This window comes from Helianthus annuus, chromosome 11 (genome assembly GCF_002127325.2).
Source record: "Helianthus annuus cultivar XRQ/B chromosome 11, HanXRQr2.0-SUNRISE, whole genome shotgun sequence".
NCBI lineage: Eukaryota > Viridiplantae > Streptophyta > Magnoliopsida > Asterales > Asteraceae > Helianthus > Helianthus annuus.
In genome coordinates this window covers 24,228,645-24,240,296 of record NC_035443.2, presented here as the reverse complement: position 1 = coordinate 24,240,296, position 11,652 = coordinate 24,228,645, and positions in this window count along the sequence as shown.

Sequence of the window (11,652 nt, the reverse complement as noted above, 5' to 3'; positions counted from 1 at the left end):
GTTATGATGGTTTTTATGATTTATGGACTCATGGTGGTGATGGATGAAAAAGGGAACGAGAAAAAATGGAACCATGCAGAAGAACAGAACAAACCGACAAAATCTCCATAACAGAAGGCTCCACACGGGCCGTGCCCAACCAACACGGCCCCGTGCTGAGCCCCCTGCAGGAAATCACCCAGTTCAGGTAACTGGACACGGGCCGTGTTCAGCGGACACGCCCCCGTGTCCAGGCTTCTGTTTCAATTCTATATTTTTTGTTACTGGCACTTGACCACGGGGCCGTGCCCGGTCAACACGGGGCCGTGTCCAGAGCGCCAGTAACACAAATCTTTGTTTTCAAACACACTTTTACATATTCTAATCAACCAAAAACTTTATTTTTGGACACATTGAGGACAATGTGTAATTTAAGTGTGGGGGGGATGCTAAAACCTTGGAATTTTTGCAAAATCCTAAAACAAGCCTTACACAAAACTCTATTGGAACCGCTAAACACCCCAAATTTTTTCAAAAACTTTTTCATTTTTTTTTATTTTATTTACTTGTCTTAGTTTAAGTTGGGAATAACAAGTTATAAAAGGGTTATATTTTTACAAACTTACAACCGATAGCGTCGTGATAAAAAGAACTAACATAAGAAAATTATGAAACGGTATAACAAGTCTAGCTAAAATTCGATTATATATGCTTGGTCACATTAAAAACCCATTCCCACAAAAAGTGAGTTTTGAGCCTTTATTGAGCATAAAAATACACATATTTAGATTAAATGCTCATTTTTCGTTTCTTGTGTGAATAGCCGCTCGGTCTTTACAAATCTAGAACTTGCCACGACGATACATTCCCGGTCCTTACCAACTTAAACCCAAGTAAGTAAATGATGGAGGCATTAGGACTAACTATTTTTCTTTCAAAACCATTATTTTTCATTTTTTTTTACCTACCCAAAAATCCCCCTAGAAAACCCCTTTGAGCCTAAACCTTTCATTTCATTACCCCCAAAACAATTTTTTTTACCCACCAAAAACCTTTTTCATTTTTTCACCTTTGTTTTAGTAACAAACTCGGTTTTTCATAAACATACCCTTTACGTGACGAAAAAAAAAAAAAAAAAGAAATGAAGTCAAAAACAAACATAAGCTACAAAAAGCTTGTTTGGAGAAATACTTCAAAAATAAATGTCACCAAAAATAAGGTATTTTACGAAAACCGACACTTGTTACGATTTTCGCCCTTTTTACTAACCACTAACCAACCACCCACCTTTAAACCCAAGCCTTCACCCCAAAAGACCTCTTGATATTTACAAAGGTAAAAAGTTAAAAAGGAGGAGGATTGATTGCTTGGCAAGCATATGGAGAATGTAAATCCGTGCCGCTCTCGAGCGATTCACTTAAATATACACCTTCGGCCGAGTGATTGAGTGATCTCCCGTGAGGTATGTGAACTTGTATATAAATGGAATTTTAATAAGGCATGCTATGCCCAAATAAGTAGTTTATCTTATGAAAAGTTCAAAATAAACCATGACGAATAAGATTGTAAATAAAATAAAAATAGAACCTATACAAACCTTGGATTCCCGACACTCTAGGACAAGTTAAAAAAAAAAAAAAACTTCTCTTCTACCTATTCCATTTGGGAGTGTAAGCCACATTAAAAGAGTTTTGCTTGAGGACAAGCAAAAGTTCAAGTGTGGGGGTATTTGATGTGTGTAAAATGCAACATATAAAACACATCAATTAAGGCATAAAACTAACCCTTTTTAAGTACTAATGTTGGAAAAAGAGTGTTTTTGTCTTCCTTTTGTATTTTCAGGATGAAATGAGCTCAAAATCACAAAAGAAGCAAAAAGACCACTAATTCTACCATAAATACAAGAAAAGGAACAAAAGTAAACTGCCCGGACCCTCAACGGCACCTCCCAAGACAAAGAGAAGAGAACAGAGTCTGAACACGCCCCGTGTCCAGTGAACACGGGGGCGTGCCCAGGAAGCAGCAGAAAAGACAAACCAGTAGAAGCTTCCATTGCTCACCACGGGGCCGTGCCCAGCGGGCACGGGGGCGTGTTGAAAGTACAGCAGGCGCATTAATTGTAATTCGCAATTACAATTAATGAAGAGAGAGAATGTCAGACGGGCACGGGGCCGTGTCCAGCGGACACGGGGCCGTGTCCAGCGTTCTGTTCAGCCTATAAATAGAGGAGCTTGGTTTCATTCTCTCTCATCCCTTGGCACACCACCTCTCTCACACTTCATCCACCACTCACCACCACCATAACACCATCATCCACCACCATCATCCATTGTCCATCGTAGAGTGTGTGAGTCGTCTCGGGATCCAAGATTGATCGTAAGAGTTCTTGACAATCAAGGCCATGTTTGCCTAAGTCTCTTACATCACTTGGTGAAGACAAGTGTTTAGTATAATACTTTTTATTTTTAATCTTTTGCACTTTTTATTTGGTTTTGTATTAATGACTTTAATAACTAGTTACTTATGTTGAAGGTGATCTTTCCTTATCGTTTGTCCGTGGTGTCTTGGCGTTATTTTACTGTCTATATAAAATAAAAGATTTTCACCATTCATATCTCCACGGTCTATATGGAGGTATGTTGGCTACCTGGTCGGGGGTTAAGGGAACGGTTTGGTAAGGGTCTTGCCCTTGTTCAGCGTTTAGAGGTCCTGCTTGGGACCTGGGTCAAATTTAGTAGGATCTCCTTCAATGCCCATAGGTATTGGATGGCGGGGATCCAAACTCTTTGACCCCCTCATAAGCTAACTACTATTAATACTATAACCCGGCTATTTAGGACTGTATCCCTGCTGACTCAGACTACTTAGCCGAGGGTAACGTCACCGCCAAAAGCGGGGCCTACCATAATTTGCATTAATAACTTAATTCATTATCTTTCAATAATCCGACCCTTTAGGATTGTATCCTTGCTGACTCAAACTACTGGGTTGAGGGTAACGTCGCCTTCAAAAGAGGGGCCTACTACAATAACTAAGATAATCTCTTAAACAAGTGCAAAAGTGCGAAAATAATCAAAGGTTATACTAATACACGTGTCGGATCCAAGTGATTCATCTTGTCTATCTGTTTTTATTTTATTTTATTTTTCAGCATTTAGTTAGTTTTTATTTTTCTTAGTTTAAAACATTTTTCTAACTTTTTGATTTGGTTAGACGTTGAGGATAAACCGGTATTAAAAGCTCTTGTGTCCTTGGACGACCTCGGTATCTTACCAACACTATACTACGTCTACGATGGGTGCACTTGCCCATATGTGTGTTTAGTGTTAGTAAATATCGTGTTTTATAAATTTAAAACTAGGCTAAAAGTGTAAAAAGGGCTTAATTATACATCTAAAATTATATTACACTACACACGCATCAAATAGTAATGGTATAGTAAGCATTGCGTTCGTTCATTAAGTCATGTATCGTATTAGTTCGTATCGCAGCCCTCTAGGCATGTATGCGAAGATTAGGGAAAATTCTCAAGTATTCTAGACTATGTATATTTGTATCGCGGCCACCCTGGCATGTGTGCGAAGTTTTAGTAGGTATAGTTCGCGGCCTTCCTAGGCATGTGTGCGAATGATAGTCATAATATCGCGGCCAACCCGTGGCGTGTGTGCGAAGATCAGTTCAATTAGTATACTAGTCTAGTCGTATCTCATCATTACCCTTCCTCACCCTGAGGACCATATCATTAAATTCTATCATCTGAGTAAGTACGAATAAATAATCCAAAACCCATTCCCACCCTGGGAACCCCATGCCTTGGCTGTGTGAACTCACCTTGGTTTGCTCGGTATGCTAGGTATGTTCTCACGGTTTATCAATCAAGTCCTAGAGTACGCATGTGTACATGATCAGTTTATATTCAAATTATTCACGTATAGGTATAATCACAGAAGTACTAAACATGTATTCAATATCATACAAGTCATGCATATCACTTAACAGCAGTTAATCTATCCAGTTAATTTCTAACAGAGTTAAGTCAGGTTACTGTGCAAAGTATTCAAGTCGGCGAAACACAGATTGGCGAAACATACTCTGTTTCGTCAACTACCCTTTGACGAAACAAAATTCTATTTCGTCGATAACCCTTGGCGAAACACATTCTGTTTCGCCGAGAGTTCTGTTTCGCCAAACAAGTCAGTTACGTCGAACATCAGTTACGTCAAATATCAATTACGTCAATCATGCTGATCAGTTACAGTATCAACACAGAAACCCTAGTCAGCCGTCGTAATGATACGCAACAATCATACAGAAATCATACAATATTCAGGACATCGGTAACATAGTTCTAACACGAAATCATCAGATCGGCAAGAACATTCGGCCCATTCACATAAAATCATAGTATCGGATTAACAATATAAGTAAACCAGTTTCATTGATCAACCACTCATTCAGTTTGACAACAACATGCATCACGGTTAAACATAAATCAATCGTTAAGGCCATACACATCCACCATTGGATCATCTTTACAAACCCTAATCTCTATCTATAGTTAATAAGAAATCATGACAGTCGTGCATTCACAGATTCAGCATGGTGTTTGTCAACAATTCACAATTCATAATCTAATAAACACTAACAATAACTAACCAGAACTAAGCGAGTAATACGGACGGAAAAAGATGAACTCTCGGATGATGGGGGGCTGCCGACGATGCAAAGGAGGGCTCTAGGGTTTTTCTTGTTTGCTAAAGTTGTAACAAATAACCTGTGGAACTAGTTAAATACTCGATGTAACGTATTGGGCCGTTACTGGGCCTCAACGAATCTGGGCCGGCGAAACAGGCTGTTTCGTCGAGAGACTTGCAACGAAACAAAACCCTGTTTCGTCGAGTATGTTCATGGCGAATCACAACTCTGTTTCGTCGAGTTGTTTGATGGTGAATCATTCTAAGTGTTTTATAATAATCCATGTTATATTTTACAACAACAATAAATCACATATATGCACAATCATAACACGTTTCATTAAAACATAACATGTATGGTTACAAGCCAAACAAGTCAACTACTAAACAGTCAAAGTCAACGTGCAATAAATGTGAAAGTGAAAGTCGGAAACTCGAGTTGTCACATTATCCCCAACTTGAAAGAAATTTCGTCCCGAAATTTAGCATGCGGTTACTGAGGAAGCTAGGTAAGTTGTATCGTTCACTGGTTTTCCTGGGGTGTCACATCATCCCCCGTTGATTTGGAATTTCGGCTGTAGTAGCTTCACCCTCAGTAGTGGTTGCATTGGTTCCGAATAACTGGGGATACTTGAGTTGCATTTGATCTTCACGCTCCCAGGTGAACTCTGGGCAGCGACGGGAGTTCCAACGAACGCGAACAAGAGGGATTCTCGTGTTCTTGAGGACCTTAACATCCTGGTCCGTGATTTCAACAGGTTCCTCGACGAACTGCAACCGCTCGTCGATAGTGAGCTCCTTCAAGGGAACTATGAGGGTCTCATCTGACGGGCACTTCTTCAGATTCGACACGTGAAAGACATTGTGAACTGCACCGAGTTCAGCTGGTAAGTTTAGCTTGTATGCCACTTTGCCAATCTTCTCAATGATCTCAAACGGTCCGACGTACCGCGGATTTAGTTTGCCTTGCTTGCCAAAGCGAACCACACCCTTCCAGGATGAAACTTTAAGTAAAACCCGGTCCCCGACCTGAAATTCCAACGGTTTCCTACGCTTATCCGCGTAGCTTTTCTGACGGTCGCGAGCTACCGCCATACGTTGCCGTATCTGCGCAATCTTTTCCGTGGCGTCCACTACAATCTCTGGACCCGTGATCTGACTATCCCCCACCTCTGCCCAACAGAGAGGTGACCGGCATTTACGCCCGTAGAATGCCTCGAATGGAGCGGCTTGTATGCTGGTGTGATAACTGTTATTGTATGAGAACTCCACCAAAGGGAGATGCTTTTCCCAGCTATTGCCGAAATCGATAACACATGCCCGAAGCATGTCTTCTAGGGTTTGAATCGTGCGCTCAGACTGTCCATCCGTCTGAGGATGATAAGCTGTGCTCATATCTAACCGAGAGCCAAAAGCCTTGTGCATTGCTTGCCATAACTCTGACGTGAATCGTGCATCGCGATCCAAAAAGATGGAGGTGGGCACCCCGTGCCTCGAAACAACTTCTTTAAGATAAACGTTTGCGAGAGTGGAGAACTTATCCGTTTCCTTAATAGCCAGGAAGTGTGCAGACTTGGTGAGTCGATCCACGATCACCCATATAGTATCATTCCCACGCTGGGATCTAGGTAGGCCTGTAACAAAATCCATGGAAATTTCTTCCCATTTCCATTGCGGTATCTTGGGTTGCTGAAGTAGGCCCGCTGGTTTCTGATACTCCACTTTGACTTTTGCACATGTCAAACACTTGCCAACGTAAGTCGCGATGTGGGCTTTTATGCTAGGCCACCAGTATGTAGTTCTAAGATTGTGGTACATTTTATCCGAACCTGGATGTACCGAGTAGCGAGACTTATGAGCTTCATCCATCACGAGCTCTCGTAAACCGCCATAAAGTGGGACCCAAATACGCCCCGTTACATAGTAGGCGCCATCTTCCTTTTGTTCCATTCGTTGCCTTGAGCCGCGTAAGGCTTCAGCCTTGACGTTTTCGGGTTTCAATGCTTCTATCTGAGCAGTTCGTATATGTGCAGGAAGACTGGACTGAATGGTGAGTTGCAAAGCTCGTACACGCCTAGGTGTAGTATCTTTCTGACTGAGGGCATCAGCCACAACATTGGCCTTGCCTGGATGGTACTTGATGGCGCATTCGTAATCGTTCAGAAGTTCGACCCACCTTCGTTGACGCATGTTCAAATCCTTTTGCTTAAGGATATGCTCGAGACTCCTGTGATCGGTGTAAATTGTGCACTTGGTACCGTACAGGTAGTGTCGCCATATCTTAAGCGCGAAAACAACAGTTCCCAGCTCTAAATCGTGCGTCGTGTAGTTCCGTTCGTGAACCTTAAGTTGACGAGAAGCGTAGGCAATAACTTTATCCCGTTGCATCAATACACACCCAAGCCCCTGTATCGATGCGTCACAGTAGACCACAAAATCATCCGTGCCCTCTGGCAATGAGAGAATAGGTGCGCTGCAAAGCCTATCCTTCAGATACTGGAAAGCGGTTTCCTGGGAATCTCCCCAACGGTAGGTGACACCTTTCTGTGTCAGTAGTGTAAGCGGCTGTGCGATCTTCGAGAAGTCTTTGATGAATCGTCTGTAATACCCCGCCAAACCCAAGAATTGGCGTATTTCCGTTGGCGTACGCGGTGCAGGCCAGTTCCTGATCGAATCTACCTTGGATGGATCAACATGAATCCCATCCCTGTTCACCACGTGGCCTAGAAAGTGGACTTCACGAAGCCAGAAGTCGCATTTAGAAAACTTGGCGTACAATTGTTCCTTTCGAAGAAGTTCCAAAATCAACCGTAGGTGCTGCTCGTGCTCCTCCTGACTCTTGGAGTAAATCAGAATGTCGTCGATGAAGACAATCACAAACTTGTCTAAGTACGGCTTGCACACCCTGTTCATCAGATCCATAAATACGGCAGGCGCGTTCGTTAACCCGAATGGCATAACAAGAAACTCGTAGTGACCATAGCGAGTTCTGAATGCGGTTTTGGAGACGTCCTCATCTCGGACTCTCAGCTGATGATACCCTGACCTCAGGTCTATCTTGGAGTAGTAACTCGACCCTTGCAACTGGTCGAATAAGTCGTCTATGCGCGGAAGAGGATAACGGTTCTTCACCGTCACCTTGTTGAGTTCCCGGTAATCAATGCACATCCTGAAGGTACCGTCCTTCTTTTTCACGAACAACACTGGAGCTCCCCAAGGCGAAGAGCTTGGACGAATGAAGCCCTTTTCCAAAAGCTCTTGTAGTTGCTTTGACAGTTCTTCCAGTTCAGTTGGAGCCAAACGATACGGTGCGCGGGCTATTGGTGCTGCTCCAGGAGCTAACTCAATCTGGAATTCGACCTGGCGATGAGGCGGTAGCCCAGGTAAATCTTCAGGAAACACCTGAGGAAAGTCGCGTACTACTGGAATATCCTCCAACTTCTTTTCTTTCGCTGATGCATCAGTAACAAGTGCCAAGATGGCAGTGTGCCCCTTTCGTAAACATTTCTGAGCCTTCAAGAAAGAGATGATGCCAACCACAGCACCACTCTTGTCGCCTTGAACTTCGAGAGGTTCCTTGCCAGAACGAGGAATGCGAACTATCTTCTCTTTGCATAAGATTTCCGCCTGGTGTTGGGATAACCAATCCATCCAATAACGATATCGAAACTACCCAAAACTATGGGAATAAGATCAATCAAGAAGGTCTGACCAGCTAAGACGATGTTACAACTCTTGACTACATGTGCGGCTTCTACACTTTTACCATTTGCTAACTCTACGACATGTTTGGTGTTTAGGGGTGTTGGTGTACGTTTTAACATTTTACTCACTTTTAACGATATATAACTTGTATCGGCACCCGAATCAAATAAGACAGTAACATAAATATCGTCGAGAAGAAACTTACCCATAACCACATTGGGATCATTCATTGCGTCACCCCGACCCAGCACAAAAGCACGACCCCGAGCTTCGTTGCCATTGTTGTTGTTGTTTCCCCCGTTGTTGTTGTTCCCATTGCCCTGATGATTGTTGTTGCGATTCTGGTTCTGGTTTAACTGGGGACAATCACGTTTGAAATGACCTTCTGCCCCACACTGGAAACACCCCCGGTTTCCACGCTGTGGCTGCTTCTGTTGGTTCTGTGGAGCTGGTAGTTGTAGTTGCTGGTTCTGATTCGCAGGTCGCGCACTCCTGCAGTCTTTAGCTTCATGCCCTAACTTGAGGCATCTCTGACAACGTTCCTTGCGACACCGTCCACTGTGGTGTCTGTTGCACTTATTACATAGTGGGTGAATTCCCCGATATCCACCCTGCCCCTGATTGCCTGAAGAGTGCTGACTGGGACTCTGATAACTGTCAGTCTTTCGCTGCTGAACCTGTGAGTGAACTGAAGCTGATCCCTTGCTGGAATCCCCATCCCATTTTCTTTTGTTGTCACTAGGAGTAGCAGAAGTAGTAACAGCAGTAGTGGCAGCACTGATGCGTTTTGGCAGCTTGTTCTGTTCTACTGCCTGATCCGTAATACGATGAGCAAGGCGCTGAATAGCTTGGATGTTATCAAGATTAGCCGATGTCACATGGCTCTGGATTTCTGGCGCTAACCCCTTGAGATACAACTCAATACGCTTGATTGGAGGGTCCACCATCGTTGGACACAGCACAGCCAACCCGTTTGACCTTTTGGTATAAGCTTAAATTTCTGACCCAGTCATTTTCAAATGGTAAAACTCGTCTTCCAACTTGTGGATGTCTTCCCGTGTGCAGTATTCACGTTTAATCAGCTCCTTGAAATCATTCCAAGGGGTGGCGTTAGCAGCTGCCAACCCTAGGATCTGTACTTGCGCGTTCCACCAAGTTAGCGCAATTCCTTCCAAAGTACCAGTGGCGTACTTGACCTGCGAGCCTCAGGGCATTCACACATCTCGAATACCGACTCGAGCTTCTCAAACCAATGGAGTAGTCCCACTGCTCCTTCCGTGCCACTGAATGTGCTTGGACGACAGTCCATGAAGTTCTTGAATGTGCAGACAGGTTGTGGAGCGTTTTGACCTATTGTGCATAGAATAGGACAATATTAAATACAAAGGTTGATTTAGGAATGTAGGATTCAAAGATCCTAATGTGTATCCCATCCGCAGGGCATACTACCTGCTTGTGCAGCTGCAAGTGCCGCAGCTACTCGTTCATTGATAAGTGCCGTCAACTGGGCTTGAGTCATGTTCACACGTCCAAACATGATCTTCATAGTAAAAGTAGAATAAGTGAGAAAGGTTCGCGAGTAGTGCGATGACAGAACAGTGTAAGCACATAGGTATTCTCATGTAATGACGTATAGTAAGCAATGTAATCTAGCATACTACGAGCAAAGTTCTATGTAGTTCTAGCAAGCAGGTAATAAACGTAAACCTTATTACCTAGGATGTTGAGTCTTGCACGTGGAGCGAAGCGTCGTTGTGGATCGTTGAGAGCACTGTTCTGGTTATAGTCCGGTTTTAATAAAAACGTTTTCCCATATTAAAACCAAGTTCTCTATAACCAATGGCTCTGATACCAATCTGTCACACCCCCAAAATCCACCCGCGGAGTACCACCGCTTGGAGGCGTGACATGACCAGGATCAAGCCACCAATCATATTGAACATGTAATTAATAAGTAAAAGTAAATGTCATTCAACCATCAATATGAAAGGTGTTCAAAATATAAGTATGTTATCACTGTTTAGCAGAAGCGTATAAATAAAACCCTACATAATAAAGTATGAAATGTCATAAAGTGTTTTAACGAAACAATCACGATCCGTGTCCACAACGACCTGCTCCTCCTTGTGCAAGCTCCATATGTACCTAAGGTCCTGCAAGGCATGCAGCAGAAAGTCAACAACTAGTTGAGCGAGTTCACAGTTAATAGTTCAGGAATAGTAATGGTATAGTAAGCATTGCGTTCGTTCATTAAGTCATGTATCGTATTAGTTCGTATCGCAGCCCTCTAGGCATGTATGCGAAGATTAGGGAAAATTCTCAAGTATTCTAGACTATGTATATTTGTATCGCGGCCACCCTGGCATGTGTGCGAAGTTTTAGTAGGTATAGTTCGCGGCCTTCCTAGGCATGTGTGCGAATGATAGTCATAATATCGCGGCCAACCCCTGGCGTGTGTGCGAAGATCAGTTCAATTAGTATACTAGTCTAGTCGTATCTCATCATTACCCTTCCTCACCCTGAGGACCATATCATTAAATTCTATCATCTGAGTAAGTACGAATAAATAATCCAAAACCCATTCCCACCCTTGGAACCCCATGCCTTGGCTGTGTGAACTCACCTTGGTTTGCTCGGTATGCTAGGTATGTTCTCACGGTTTATCAATCAAGTCCTAGAGTACGCATGTGTACATGATCAGTTTATATTCAAATTATTCACGTATAGGTATAATCACAGAAGTACTAAACATGTATTCAATATCATACAAGTCATGCATATCACTTAACAGCAGTTAATCTATCCAGTTAACTTCTAACAGAGTTAAGTCAGGTTACTGTGCAAAGTATTCAAGTCGGCGAAACACAGATTGGCGAAACATACTCTGTTTCGTCAACTACCCTTTGACGAAACAAAATTCTATTTCGTCGATAACCCTTGGCGAAACACATTCTGTTTCGTCGAGAGTTCTGTTTCGCCAAACAAGTCAGTTACGTCGAACATCAGTTACGTCAAATATCAATTACGTCAATCATGCCGATCAGTTACAGTATCAACATAGAAACCCTAGTCAGCCGTCGTAACGATACGCAACAATCATACAGAAATCATACAATATTCAGGACATCGGTAACATAGTTCTAACACGAAATCATCAGATCGGCAAGAACATTCGGCCCATTCACATAAAATCATAGTATCGGATTAACAATATCAGTAAAGTAGTTTCATTGATCAACCACTCATTCAGTTTGACAACAACATGCATCACGGT